The 15,174-nt window shown below is 45.7% G+C and overlaps 1 long non-coding RNA gene across 1 annotated transcript in view; it reads right to left on the reverse strand.

Annotated features, from left to right (window-relative positions):
* The window catches only part of LOC309796507, a 308,229-nt gene that overhangs the window by 164,269 nt on the left and 128,786 nt on the right, over window positions 1-15,174 (reverse strand). The window contains exon 2 of the long non-coding RNA XR_014292467.1: window positions 6,115-6,221. This is a non-coding gene — a long non-coding RNA (uncharacterized lncRNA). The remainder of the gene's footprint in view (window positions 1-6,114; window positions 6,222-15,174) is intronic.

Below are 15,174 nucleotides of genomic sequence, written 5' to 3' on the forward strand. Positions count from 1 at the left end.
AGGGAGGCGTCATCGTAGTGCTGCCCTGACAATAAGGGAAAGAAAACTCGCCACCCTAATATTCTGCGGTGCGTTCTCGTATCTGTGGGACTCACTGGATTAGTGATGACAAATGAATCCAACCAGGTGTCTCATCTTCGAAGGATGGGCTAGATGGCTAAATGTGTGGGCACACACGCACGCACACACACACACACACACACACCACCAAGAACAATACCAACGACGAAAATCCAACCAGGAGAGAGGGAACACTTAAAACATTATCCATTGCGAGGAAAGATCCATTCATCGAGCTTCAAACACACAAACCCCACTAGCAGGGAAGGAAGCATTAAGCACAGGACCTGCTGGGGAAAAAGCGCTCATGCATCAGACTTTCACGGGCCCGGCGAGTCAACAGGTCCAGATGATACCCATCTGGCTTTGAGACACGCGTCTCTACCCAAGAGGCTGATCGCAGGGCCCTGTTTTAGGATCATTGTGACGTGACTTGGTGCCGTGTGGTGGTCTCCTGGGGTGACCCCGAATGTGACATTCCCCACACGCTCTTGTTTCCAATTTGGACAGAGGAAGGTATTGACACGTGAGCAAAGAAGGGAAGGTTCCTGCCGTTCTGAGCCTTCTCGAGGTTGAAAGTTAGGTGACTGAGCTGCCTGCCCGATTCCTGATGAGGCCTTTGTATTTGTTGCACGAATAGAAACTATGTGTCTTAAATTCCCCAGATGTCTTTCTCTAGGGTGTGAGTTCCATAATCCTCTCTATCTCCTTTGCCTCCATTATAAAGTCCCAGGGGAGTTAATTCCTCTAGGGAACTGGTTCTCAAGTGGGGGGTATTTAGTAAGTATGGGGGTATTTTTGGTTTTCCACATAGCTGGAGGTTGGGGGACTGCTACTGGCACCTAGTTCAGAGGCCAGGGCTGCTGCTAAACACCTTACAGGGCAAAGGACAGCATGTCTGCAACAAAGAATCACCTGGCCCCAAATGTTGCCATGTCAAGTTCTATTCTAGGGTGGTTACAGATGGATACCAGGACAGATTGAGTCCTACCTGAAATAAAAGTACCTGGACCTGGCAAACCACTAAGCAGCATGTGGGATTTCAGTTCCCCGACTAGGGATCAAACCTGTGCCCCCCTGCAGTGGAAGCACGAAGTCCTAACTACTGGACGGCCAGGGAAGTCCCAGGAAAGTCCTTTCTGCAAGTGGCTTATTTGTTCTTATGTGCCGTACAAGCTTTGTGGAGCCCATAAAACCACACCAGGTCTGCACCACCTAAGAGAAAACTTGGGCTCTACAGAGTGTTACAAATGTGCAGGTAAGTCCTGGGAACACAGGTGTATTAGATGTTGCCAGGTCCATGCCAGGCAGGGAATTTCCGGTGCCCGACCCCTTCCCCCTTTTTCTCTGTGCAACCCTGCCTGGAATACTACAACTCCACCCTTGGGCACCAGGCACACTTTTAAACACATGGTAGATTTCTGAGCGTATGTGGTAATGGTCTCTGGCCTAGGACTGGCCTTTCCCTGGTGTCCCATCTTCTAAAACACAAGAGCTGGTCTAGGAGCCCATGAACAGCAGCCTGGTCATCTTTAAAAGTTTCAGTGGACAAAGCGAGAGAGAGGCATGGACATATATACACTACCACACGTACGGTAGATAGTTAGTGGGAAGCAGCCACATAGCACAGGGAGATCAGCTCGGTGCTTTGTGACCACCTAGAGGGGTGGGATAGGGAGGGTGGGAGGGAGGGAGATGCAAGAGGGAAGAGATATGGGAACAGATGTATATGTATAACTGATTCACTTTGTTATGAAGCAGAAACTAACACACCATTGTAAAGTAATTATACTCCAATAAAGATGTAAAAAAAAAAGTGTCACTGGAAAGAACCATAATTAATAAATGTTCTCGGCATTATTGTAACTGAGCAGGACCCTATGGGGCCTTTTCCCAAGACAGACTTCCACCCCCCATGTTGTCCACCTGCCTCTTGTCTACGGAAAAACTTTCGTCAAACGATAAATTTAATCAGAGAATCGAGAAAATGCAGAAGCAAAGGAAAACAGTCCAAGAGGACAAAATAATAATAGTTTAGTCATTAAACAAAGTCAAAGACGCTTAGCTCCTCCTCAAGGGCTGTAGATCATATTCTGAGCCACGTCCTGTGAGCTGTTTTGTAGATACTGAAACCCCCGCCAGGTGGGAGAAGTTAGCTACGTGATGACCAGACTGTAGCCATGACACAGGCTGCCACAATTCTGAGAACTGGCGTCAAGGTAATGGGAAAAAAGTGATCCGGGAGCTGAAGACTAACTGCACGTAAAACAATCAAGATGACACTGGTCAGACCACCGCAGGACCAATTTCAGAGCTGACTGTACCACTTCTGCATGGAGCCCCCTGCCTCCCCCTGAGCACCCCTGAAACTCCCCTTTAAAAGCTCTTGCCCACAATCAGCAGGGGGGAGTTGGCTTTTGGACATGAGTCTGCCTTCTCCCCACGCTGCCGGTCTCCAGAATGAAGCCAGCTTTCCTTGCCCGCCAACACTAGTCTCTCGAGTACGGGCTTTGGAGCAGCAGCAAGCAGCCAGACCTGAGTTTAGTAACATTTTGTGGAATGTGGTTATCCAACATTTTCAAACTACGAGATTCGGTTGGTTCACCAGGAAATGTGGGTTTACTTTATCAGAATTAGATGATTTCTCATGATGTCTCGCCTGCTGTAAAGCATATGTGCATCTCTTCCAAATAGAGCCGACCCGGGCCCCAGATAGATCACCAGCCCATCCCCACACTCAGCAGGTCGGGAGAAGAGGTATTCAGTGAGTTCTGGATCCTCCAAGCCCGGGAATTAGCGCAGGCTTCCCAACCACCAGGCAATCATTTGGCAATGGAGGTGGGTGGTGATAGTTTACATCAGTGAACACTTAAGTCATAAATGGGTTTCTTATTTATGGAACATTAGAGATAACTGCAGTTTTCCATTTAGGATTCAGGAGTGGATTGTGTCTATTTTTAGGCAATTTAGGTGCCCTCAGGCAGAGGTTTTGCAAATGCATTTACATAATCACCGTGGAGCAACTAGATCCTGTGTACTTAGGGCCCTTCCAATCATGGCTTTCTATATACATCTTATCTTCAGGCGAGGGGTGCATATGTCATTTGTGTATTATGCTGCTTCTGCCCAAGGTTGCAAGTATTGGGTAATACAAACAGACATCGGTCCCCAAAGGCAGGGCTGACATGCTGGAATTAGATTCTGTTCCTGGGCCACTTCAGGAAAACCATGTACTAGACCTGAGATGATGAAGATTCTAAGGAAAGGGGACCACTTCCACACCATCAGTACCATTAGCAGTCTGATCCCAAAGGGGAAGGAATCACCTGTTCTCTTCAGTTGTCCTACAAATTCTGCCTGTTCCATCTTTAGCTGGAGTCTGACTTCAGGAAGTTATTTCCTCATCAACAATAATACAGACTTGCCTCCTGGTGGGCTGTCAAAGTCCTACTTGATGCCTTTTCTGTCCCCACGCTGTCCCAGTTACCCTGACTTCTGGGAACAACGTTTACGTCAGGTCAATGCTTCACGTCTGCAAAGCGCAGAATGAAAATGAGCTCAGTGTGCCACCTGGGTGCACATGCCTCTCGTGTCTGACAATACCAGGCGTATCACAGAACATCTTTGTGAGCCCACACCATATAGAGATGCCAGGATGGGTGAGATGCACAGACACAGAGTCAGGGAAAGAATTAAAGGCAAGACTCAGGGGCACAACTGTAACCCAGGACAATGGTTTCACCGAGTTTTCTGCAGACACTCACCAGGGCCCCAAGTCTCTTAAACGTCATTGTTGGTGGCAACCATGTAAAGTATATTATATTTTACATGACTGCCACCAACTACGACATGTAACCCCCCCTCAGAGACGCATGCCATGGCGACGACCGTCCTTTCTCCACCAATTTGCACGTTTTATCAGAGAGTAATTCATTACTTCTGGTTTGATCTGAGTCAACTGGTGATAACTCAGAAGGGTTTTTCCTCTTACGGTCACTATTACCTAATTTTAGAGACAGTCTTTTCCCCATAGGTACCTGCTTAAATTAGTAAATCAAACCATGCTGTGTTACCTGTGGTTTTATTTCACTTTTAAGATTCCTCCATTCTGCAAATGCTTTACATATGGGTAAGAAAATGCATTAGCTAATTTCCTTCCTACCCAGAGATGCGTTTCCAAGGGATTTTCCACTTCGATATTTGAACCTTCCTCTTCAAATCATATTTTCTTTTCTAATGTCTTTCATTTTCATAGAAATCGATATGTCTTGCACCTTCATTGCATTATCGCCCAGGATGGTGTTCCCACCTTACACACAGCTCGTAGGTTGGATACGTCTCCCCACGGAACCGCAATCATTAGGTAACTTGACTGTCAAAAAAAAGTTCACTTTCTTTCTTTAATGTTGCCAACCTGAGTTTTAAGTTAGTTTTCCCTCAGTTTATTAACTTGGAACAAGAAATGATCAATACGTCAAACGCCTGCATCTCAGCATGGTTCCCTCATTCCCTCCTCTTCCCACCCCTACCAGCAAAGAACAAATCCCAGCAACTTTGTAAGGAAGATGTTTTTTATGTAGCGACAAAACAGCAGCAGCGTCTATGATAAACAGATGTGGGTCTCAGGCCAGGCGTCCATATGGCTCTGCTTTCTTACCCACCGTACACGTCTCTCTTTCAAGTTAATGGGACTCTTTCTCTTTCACTCCCATCACATGGAACCGGACGTGCCTGGTTCCCTTTCCTCTGGGGATGTCCAGATTCTTTCTCTAGAAATCTCATCCCTCCTTTAAGGTCTCAACCAGATCCAACCACCTCCACGGATATGCAGTGCCCTGCCCCCCCTTTTCTAAAACCCTGTAACATGTATGGCACAGGCGACTAGTTGAGTCAACTCAAGGCCGTTTCACTTGTCACTGCCTTCTTCAATAACTAGTTATGAATCATCTACTATGTGCCCAACAAAACGCTTGGCCCCTGGGACATGACAGTAGAAGAGACATGCTCAGGGCCTCGGTCTTGGAGTTTTAAGAAACTTGATGCAGAAACAGACATTCAGCGGAGAAATATACAAGGCATTTACTTATTAATAGGGTGATTCCCACGTCAAGAAGAGTACATCTGTACAAGACACACTATAAGAAGCTGCATGGCTTCTCTGAGTGAAATTCCCAGCAGATGCTTGAAAGAAAGAAAAGAGAAAGAAAGAAGGGAAGAACCAAATGAAAGAAACAAAAGGAAAGAAAAGAATAAGACACGGTCGGGTGAATACTTCCGGTTACTGTGTACAGACTGATTCCTTTTGTCTGAAACAGCACCCAGCTTCCTGGGGGGTCCTGCTGTCAGAAGACCTAGCTCTGATTTTATTATTTATTTATTTATTTATTTTTTTTTTTGCGGTATGCGGGCCTCTCACTGTTGTGGCCTCTCCCGTTGCGGAGCACAGGCTCCGGATGCGCAGGCCCAGCGGCCATGGCTCACGGGCCCAGCCGCTCCGCGGCATATGGGATCCTCCCAGACCGGGGCACGAACCCGTATCCCCTGCATCGGCAGGCGGACTCTCAACCACTGCGCCACCAGGGAGGCCCTAGCTCTGATTTTAAATATTTCAAACATTCTTTGCCACTTCGAGTGCCTGCACCTATAGCCTTCCGAGCAGGACAGGAGTGTGCACTCTTCTGGACACCAGGTTAAAGCATCCAATCCACTAAACGCTGGGCATCCCTCACCTGCCCCCCTGTGCACCTTTCCTGCTCCTTTTTTCTGGAGCCTGCATTCAATCACATCCATCTTATTGCTGGGACTTGTTCCTCGGCATCTTAGAAAACATTTTACCACCACCTCCTACATCTTGTTAAGTCAACGGAAACCTGTTATATTCCTTTTAAAACCCATGTTTTTCTCAACTTCCTCCTCTGTCCTGCAATGGGGGGCACTTCCAACAGACTCTCTATTTCCATCCCATCCCATCTCTCTCTCTCTCATGGATTCACACTGTAAGATGACAACAATGGTCCATCACCATGTCACTGGTCAATTTTTTGTACAGTTTACCTGGTTTAGGTGACTTCCTCTCAGTAGACAGAGCTCAGAGATGATCTGGTGGCTGCTCGAGGATCCACGCATGAATCCACCAACATGTCGTCAGAATCTCGAATAGCCTAAAACGAAATGCAACGTGAATTATGACAAGAGAACGTACAACTCCTTGCTCTGGCCTCAAACGAACATGTGGCCTTTCGACCTTGGGCTGGTGTCTAGATATAAATTGAAGCATCTCCGTGTCTCATACTGGTAGCTGTGAGCACTGGCACAGATCCCCTAGCAAAATGTATCGCAGGGCAAACTATTTAGGTAGAGAGCTGGGGAAGAAACAAAGTATGTCTTGTGCTTGGAGAGAACGTCCCCATTTCATGATCTGTTATTGTCATATTTGGTTTTGCTTTTTGTGCTGTGGAATATTATTATTTTCTAAGATGCTGTGGAACTAGCGCTGAATCCAATCCAAATGATGCAACTGAACGGGAGCAGAATGTGCCACCCCAAGATGTGACTGTAGGGGTTCAGGTGTGGTGCCCCCAAATGTATCTGTGGGGGATCAGGACGTGTCACCCCAAGATGTGACTGTAGGGGTTCAGGTGTGGTGCCCCCAAGTGTATCTGTCGGGGGTCAGGACGTGTCACCCCAAGATGTGAGTGTAGGGGTTCAGGATGTGCTGCCCGCAAATGTACCAGCAGGGGTTCAGGACATGCCATCCCAAAATAAGCCACTTTTTGGTATATTGATGATTTTGAGCTGGAAGCACTTGGAACATAGCAAATGCAGGGAGAAACTTTCTCTAAACCCCTCTTTATCTCCTAAAGACAGATCCTCCCAAAGGAACCCAGATGTCATCAGTCCCCTCATGGGAGTGTCATCAACCTGGCAGGCTTGGCTCCCATCACAGGACAGGAGTCTAGAGACGTAGTTACATACGCCTGCAGCGTAGAGAGGAGAGATGCAGACACTGAGGTGTGGTCCACCCCACACCCAGACACACTTCATCACAAACAGGCCCCCTCCCATCCATCCTTCTAAAGCCCCATCATCTCTCCTAAAACCCATTTACTCTCCCCAAAGAGGCTCATGTCCCACCTCGCCTTCCCCAAAAGCTGCCTGGGGGAGCTGCCCATTTGCCCCTGGGTACCCCCCATGTGGACATGAGCTAGGCAGGAAACAGACTTCTGTGTGTTTCTCTCTCATCAAGCTGTCTTTTATTACAGGGGTCTCAGAAAAGAACTCAGAAGGGTGGAGGCAAAATTATTTTTCCTCTGCTACACAATCCTTCATGTAATTGTAGGTAATTATTTTTCCCTGAAGCTCTTTTACACAATTTTCTTATGTTTAAAGCATAATAACCTGAGAGCAAGACTTAGAACATTATTTCTTATTTGCGGAGAACGGAACAGTATGATCATTAATGACTTTCTTCTCATGACTAATTTTCTTTGATGCTTGAACTTATTATATACTTATTGGTCAATTGTTTGCTTTCATTTTTTTGTGTGTGTGTGGTACGCGGGCCTCTCACTGTTGTGGCCTCTCCCGTTGCGGAGCACAGGCTCCGGACACGCAGGCCCAGCGGTCATGGCTCACGGGCCCAGCCGCTCCGCGGCATGTGGGATCCTCCCGGACCGGGTCATGAACCCGTGTCTCCCGCATCGGCAGGCAGACTCTCAAGCACTGCGCCACCAGGGAAGCCCTTTGCTTTCATTTTAATCATCGGACTCAGCAGATTTTCTGTAGTTATTGCCAAAAGCTTGGGAAAAATTACATTTATAAATCTTGAAGCAGATTAATGTTTTCTACACTTTGGCCACTATGATTTTGTTCCTAAAGCTTGTGCTTATGAGAGAAAAAAAACAAACAAAACTAGTTTATATGTAGCCGCACATGTTTACTTATCCTATTTCATAGGAAAAGAATTAAACCTTCATTCCACAAATACTCAGTGAGCACCAACTGTGTGTTCTAAGTGCTGGGGAGAGGGCAGGACAGATAAAGTTGCTTTTATGAAGCCTAGTCACTATAGTAGGAGCAAACAACAAACAAACACATAGATACACGAACAAAATAATTTATATTACGTGCTGTTTAGTGTGAGAGGGAGTGTAAAACATAGAAATGGAATGAGTGACACGGGTGAGGAGACTAAGAATGATGCTAAGCTGGCAGATAGAGAAACGCTTCTGGACAAGTGGTCAGGGAGGGCTTCCCTGGAGAGAGGACACATAAACTCTCTTCAAGAGGAGAGGCACCAGGTGGAAGCAGAGCCTGGGGGAGGCGGTCGTGTTTATTAACAGAAAAGAAGAAAGGATGGTAAGGTCGGAGGCTACTGAGCAAGGGAGGTAGAAAGGCAGCCGGCTCAAGAGGTGGGCAGGGTGGGGGGGGCCACTCGGAGCCCTGGGGTCTTGGGAACGAGTCTGCGTTGTGTACGGGGTGGAATGAGAGGCTACTTGAGGGTTCGTCCAAATCACTCCGTCTGCAGTGTGGGCACCTTGCAGCAGGGAAAGCACAGCTGGAAGCGAGACACAGATGAGCCCAGCAAGGCTGAGCGATAACGGAGGTAGTTTTATATCCATGTCATCCCACCTGTTCTTCTCGTCTGCATCACTGCTGTGAAGCACTACCCCCTAGAGAAGAGGCCGCTTGCTGCTTAGATGCCCACTTGGACTGCGGCCAGGCTGGACAGTAGAGATTATTATGAGTGATATCAGACCAATTAATAGAGAATGACGGAGTTGGGAAGGCTTAAACCCCAGAAACATCAGTACTGGTTAGAAGGAAAGTGAAATTGGCCGGACCTTAAAAATACTGTTGGATACCATGTGACCCCAGTGTCCTTCCCCGACCTACTTCTATCTGCTGCACTCGCCGTTAGCATCCCTACCCTCCACTGCCTCACCAGGAACGTGGGGGCTTGACCAGCGTCGAATGAAAGAAGTATGAAATATGAGGTCATGGGTCACAGCAGGGAAGAACCTAGCTGCTAGAGGACATGTTTCTTCCTCTATAGAAGCTGGCTTGAAGGGCATATTTAGATTCATATAGGAGTGACATCATTTTATTTCTCCCTGTTCTTCAGCTGGAGTCCTTTGTTAAGAACGGTAAAGGATCTCAGATGTTCGTGTGGTTCCATTCCAACAAGCCAGCCTACCAGAGCATCACAGATGATGGCAGAGGACAAGAGACTCCTGGGTCAGAGGCAAAAGACTGTCTCTTCTCACAGTGGCGGCAGAAAGCAGAGTAGCAGCGTTTGCGCTGGTCCCCGCAGGAAACAGGAAGAGGGCTGGGTGACGCCTGCACACACGGTGGATCGTGGGACGGGAGAGGGACCCTGTGCTGAGGGAACGGGACAATAGGCCAGAACGCTGATAATAGGCCGTACACCTGTCTGATTGTAACGATAGAGGAACACACTGTCTTTATTAAATGGGGAGTGCAATAAGCAATAAATAAAGCAAGCCTGCCATTTGCTTTAGAGGAAGACCCTGTCTATCTTCCAAAGCTGTTAGCTATACAAATATCTGAGCAGGACCCTGTGGGGCTCCTGGGCACAAAAGCCTTTTCCTGTCCCCCATTTCTTATTTGCAGGATAAAGGTTTCAGCCTCCTACATCTCCCTGAGTTCCAAAGGGCAGATTCAAACAGTTACTCATCAGGGGAGGGAGGGGATGCAGAAACAAGAGAGGAGCCGTCAAGGCACAAGAGCGCAGCCTTGGGGCAGGGTCCTGGCTCCCCCTCAAGGAATATACATAACAATATCTTTGAGTTCTTCGGCAAGAACTAAAGCTCCCACCCAGGTGGAGGATGGCAACTTTAGGCTGAGAACAAGGTTCCTGGGACACTGCCCTGTTACCTAAGCACCAACCGATCAGAAGAAGGTCACATACCCTGCAGCCCTCACCCCAAATTTTGCAGATAAAAACTTTCCCCCCAAAACCATCACGCAGTTGGGGGTTTTGAGCACGAGCTACCCGTTCTCCTTGCTTGGCTCTGCAATGAACCTTTCTCCACTCCAAACTGCAACATTTCGGTGTGTTTGGCCTCACTGTGTGTGTGGCACACAAACTTGTGTTTGGTAACACATCCTTGAGAAGACAGCTCAGAAGAAAGGCCGTCACTACCTCTGCTTGCAGTTGATGCAGAAATGCAAGAGATCCCAGATGAATTGTCTCCCCACACCTTTTTAATGTGACTTCTTGAATAAGAAAATTATGTAAAGGTATAATAGAGCCTAGAATACATCAAAAACTGAGACATAAGGACTCTTCAGTCCCCATGAAAAATGGGGTGAGAAACTCCCCATAGGTCAGTCTCCTTCCTCAACATTAGAGCTTTACTATTCCCAACAGCAGGTTTCACAGCTGCTTTAGAGCTTTCCAGTACAGTCCTAAAAGAAAATTGATGTTCAGACAACTTAGGGGCTTTCAACGGTGAGTCATCTTGACCATCTGAATTGTGAAGTTAATTGCTACTATAACCTCTCTGAAAAGAAGTGAAGCTCCGTGATTCAACATCATTAGCAATCCCAAGTCAATGCCTTATTCATTGTGTGAGTGCCAGCTTTGTAGACCAAAAGAAGCCCTGAATGGAAGGCTATTATTGCCTATCAACTGTGACACTTTTAAAATCATTAGAGATGCCTAAGGGATGGAAATTGATGGTAGTTTGCTTTAATTAGGTTCAGAGAGCGTGTGCGTGCGCATGCACGTATGTGTGTTGATGAGCGGTAATTTTCAGCGAGTCCCTTTGTTACGACTGATATTTTGGACTAAAGTTATTACTTAAGAGCGATCAAGTTATGGATGGAGAAGAATGGATGGAGAACAGCGAATCAAAAGAAAGACCCAAAGTTTCCTGGACAATATGGTAAAACACCCTAAAGTGCTTCCTCCACCAAATGGTTTTCAACTTTTCTACCCAGTTAGTTTCCACCAATCTATTAGCTCAACTCTCCTACTTTGGGCATACAGAATTGAGTAAAGAATTCACTTTAAAACATGTTGTATTTTGTAGTTTACATCTGGCAGAATCACTGGAGCATCCAAGTCTTTCTAGATTCTGTACTGATATGTGTATGTTTGTAATCAAAGACCAAATAAGACAGAGAGAGAGAGAGAGAGAAATTAAAGAGGACAGGAAGCCATATCACTCAATTCTGTACTGATATGTGTATGTTTGTAATCAAAGACCAAATAAGACAGAGAGAGAGAGAGAGAGAAATTAAAGAGGACAGGAAGCCGTATCACTCAATCATTCCAAAGTTATTCACCTCATCTGAGCTTTCTGGAACAAAGCAGAGATCTTATAAATGGGTGAGATGTGCCTAGAGCAAAGGATGTATTCCTCCAGATTGTTGCAAATGTTCACCGTGTAGCTCTATCAGGTACAGAGCAGATGGTATAATCTCTGGTGCCTTTGAGAGAAACAATTTGAACTCTGTTGGTTTAGGGAAATAATTTTCAACCTAAATGAGGAATTAACTTCGGAGGGGGGAAAATAAATTGTTGAAATGTTAAAAGAATTATGCTAAAAATAAAGGAAAAAGAACTTGATAAATTAAGAGACTGCAGTTAGAGTCTCCCTAAAGGTTATCTGAGTGACCACCTTCTTAATGGTGGTCATCATACACACTAAATTGCACATATTGGTGATGAGACCAAATTATAAAAGGAATTCACTGGACTGTATGCAATTGAAAATCTGATTAAAACTCATCTGTCTTTGGCTCCAGAGTGAAAACTCAAAGTGTCAGTTCTTCAAGCGGCTGTTAGCTGCTCTACACAGCCCCCAGTGATCTCTGCCCCTGCTTTTCACACCCTTTTATACATCTTCCCTGCACTGTTTCACAGTGGGCTTGTTTGACCAATAGGACACTACTGTTCATACAGTGATGGTGCCTGATTCCCAAGGTCATAAAGTGCATTATGGTTTCTGTCTTGCTCTCTGTCTTGGTTCACTCATGCTGAAGAAAGCCAGCAGCTGCCATGTAAGGACACTCAGGCAGCCCCATGGGGAAGGCAGCATGTCAAGGATCTGTAACCTTCTCCTAGCAGACAGTAAGGAACTGTGACCTCCAGCCAACAGCCATGCAAATCAGTGTATTCCCAGCTGACATCATCAGATACCCTGACACAGAAATACTGAGCTCAGTCACTCCAAGGTTACTGAGCCCGAGACTGTGAGAAAATGAACATGTGTTACTGTAAGCCACTCCACTTTGTGTTGCTTTGTTACACTGCGGTAGATAACTAAGTGATATAATCACCAACACCATCCTCTATGTTAGGAACAAGATAAAAATATTGAGACTGAAACCAAGCAGGACCCTTTGGGGCCTTCTTGGGGACAGACAAACCCTTGTGTCTCCCAACTCTTGTTTGTAGAAAAGCTTTAGCCTCTGAGGCCTTCTCTGAGTTCCAAAGAGCAAATTTAATCAGACAAGTGAGAAAATGAAGAAGCAAAGGAAAACAGTCAAGCTAGAGAAAATAATAAGAGTTTAGCCACTAAACAAAGTCAAGGACCTTTAGTTCTTACTCAGGGTTACAGATCATATTCTGAGCCACGTCCTTTGAGCTGTTTTGCAGATACTGAAAGCCCCACCAGGTGGAAGAAGTTAACTGCGTGCTGACCACCAGGACACAGACCCCAGACCAGATGGAACCAAAAGGTTGATGATGCCGACTCCCGATGACCTCACCACCAACCAATCAGAAGAGTGTCCACCAGCTGATCACACAGCCCGCAACCCCCCTCCCTCACCCTGCCTTTACATGGGATATGACAAGAATATTTATTGCATGATTATTCATAGCAATACAAGTTTGGAAGTAATTTAAAATGTCCACCAATAGAATAATGGTGAAGAAAATTACGGTATACCCGTTCAATAAAATGCCATGCAAGCATTTAAAAAATAAAGCATGTCAGTACGATTATGGAGCGATCTCCAAGTGATCAGTTTATGTGGCTAAAATAAGATGTAAAACAGATGACCCAGAGACGTGCCATGTGGTTAACTGTAAAACTTTACACTTGTTCCTATAAAAACAGATTTTCAGTTCACAATGATGATTCTTTACTATGACATTTCATTCTTATTTACCTAAAGGACTTAGAGGAAGTGTAGACTCATGAGGTGATAGTTTTAGTGGTTCGAATAGACCTAAGTCTTTTAGAAAAAATTCATCACACACTTGGTTAAACTTGCAAAGTAAATAAGGTATTTTAAGATCAATGACCTCTTGATAGTCAAGACACCGCTGAAGATTTTTTAAGGTCTTTACTTCTTTATGTTCAAACACATTACGAAACCAAAAGATGAATAGTATATTTTGCTATCAAAGAAGCCTTGGAATAAACAGGGTAAGACGCTACGTATTTCATTTCTCAAAATGTCTTGGGAAGAGAGAAATAGAAACTGAACATATGTTGATTTTTTTTAAACGTTATTTTTATTCCATCAAAGATTTTGAAGAATTGGGCTTTAAAACTATGATCCACAAATTATTTATAGTCCATTCATTAATAGGATTTTAGGAATAACTACTTCTTAATTAGTTTCTCAAGAAAGATGAAATGGATACCTATTTGAAGAGTGCTATACAGAAGACTAGGGGTTTTTGTTTTTTGGGGTATTTTTTTGGTAAAGTCTCTGAAATCCTAGCAGAGGGGAACTACTTAATTAAAAAGTTGCTTCACTGAAAAACTGGAATTCAGTAGGAAGGAGTATATTCTATACTTATTGCAGATGCAAAAACACGTCTGGCACCTGTAACAGCCAGATAGTTGATTAAACTCTCTTCTTTCTGATTCTAGTCTAAGTCAAAACTTCGAAACAACCCTCCCCACTCTTCCTCTCAAAGGGTTAAAGGACAAACTTCCATTTATTAGATTTCCCGATGCTGGCAAATCATGGGAAATCTGTATTCCCTACTATCTTTATCTAATGGGAGAAAAGTCTTAATCCTCGTTAGAGGAAAAATAAAAGAAAATAGCCACCATAACTAACAGTCCCTAACATTAGCTCCTTCAGGGAACATTTAGTTCATATATGTAAAAATGGGCTCTGAGCCATAATTAGAAACAAAGTATTTGTTTGTCGGCCTCTCCCCTGCAAACTTTAAAAAGTTTCCTTCTTTTCTCCTCTGAAAGGTTTCCGCTCTCAATGGGAGTGCTGTTTCCTACCACTTCAACTTGATTTTCCACTATTAGGTGAAGGATGCTCAGACAGCACCACATTCATTTCGGTGGCACTAAATTCGACCTAATTCAGCAAGCAGGCCTCTGTTAATGAGGCCTCACATGGCAGTGACAGCAAGCCCGCCTCTAAGTGCGGCTGATCGATGCTCATCACTCAAGCGGCTCTGGTGGTCAATTACGCTGGCTTCTGAGCAAGGCCCAGGGTCCCTTTCTCATTAACAACCCGGACCTGCCTAAAGTCACAAGGCGCGCTTGCCTTGGCATCTCTCCCTCTGTGCCTTGTCCGTCTTTGCCAGGAACCCCCGTGGGGGGTGGAAGGGGAGGCGTGCTCCCTGCAGCCACTTCCACATGGACCCTGCCTTCCGGCTGGGAGCTGACGGATGGGTAGGTCGAGCTGCAGAGGGAGCCAGCAAAGACCTGCTGTTTGACCCCAGGACACGAGCTTTGTTTGATGAGGCCCCAGGGAATGAGTACAAGGAGCTGAATTTAACATAATCCCGCTCTGCACTTGCTGAGAAAAGGAAGAACATGAGATGCCCACGCGATGTCCTTTCCTTCCTGGCCGCCGTTCTCCGCAAAGAGCCCTACACATACACACCGCCTTTGGGCCCAGATACCACCTAGGCCAAGGGGGTCAAAAAGTCAGCCCTCTGTTACGTGGTCGAAACTGGTATCTCCCAGAAGACTGTCACGATGTCCCAGCCCACACTTCTCTATGGGAACCAATGCCAAGAAACGTCGTCATAAACCAAAGGAAATACGTTGTTGCCCCCACAGACACAGAAGTAATGACTGCTGACCGGGACAAGGTGGGTCTTGGGAAGGATGGGGTTGGGGGGGTGGAGAAGGAAAAAAAGGACATGCTGACGAG

The sequence above is a fragment of the Mesoplodon mirus genome (assembly GCF_964341445.2).
Source record: "Mesoplodon mirus genome assembly, chromosome: X".
In the NCBI taxonomy this organism is placed as follows: Eukaryota; Metazoa; Chordata; class Mammalia; order Artiodactyla; family Ziphiidae; genus Mesoplodon; species Mesoplodon mirus.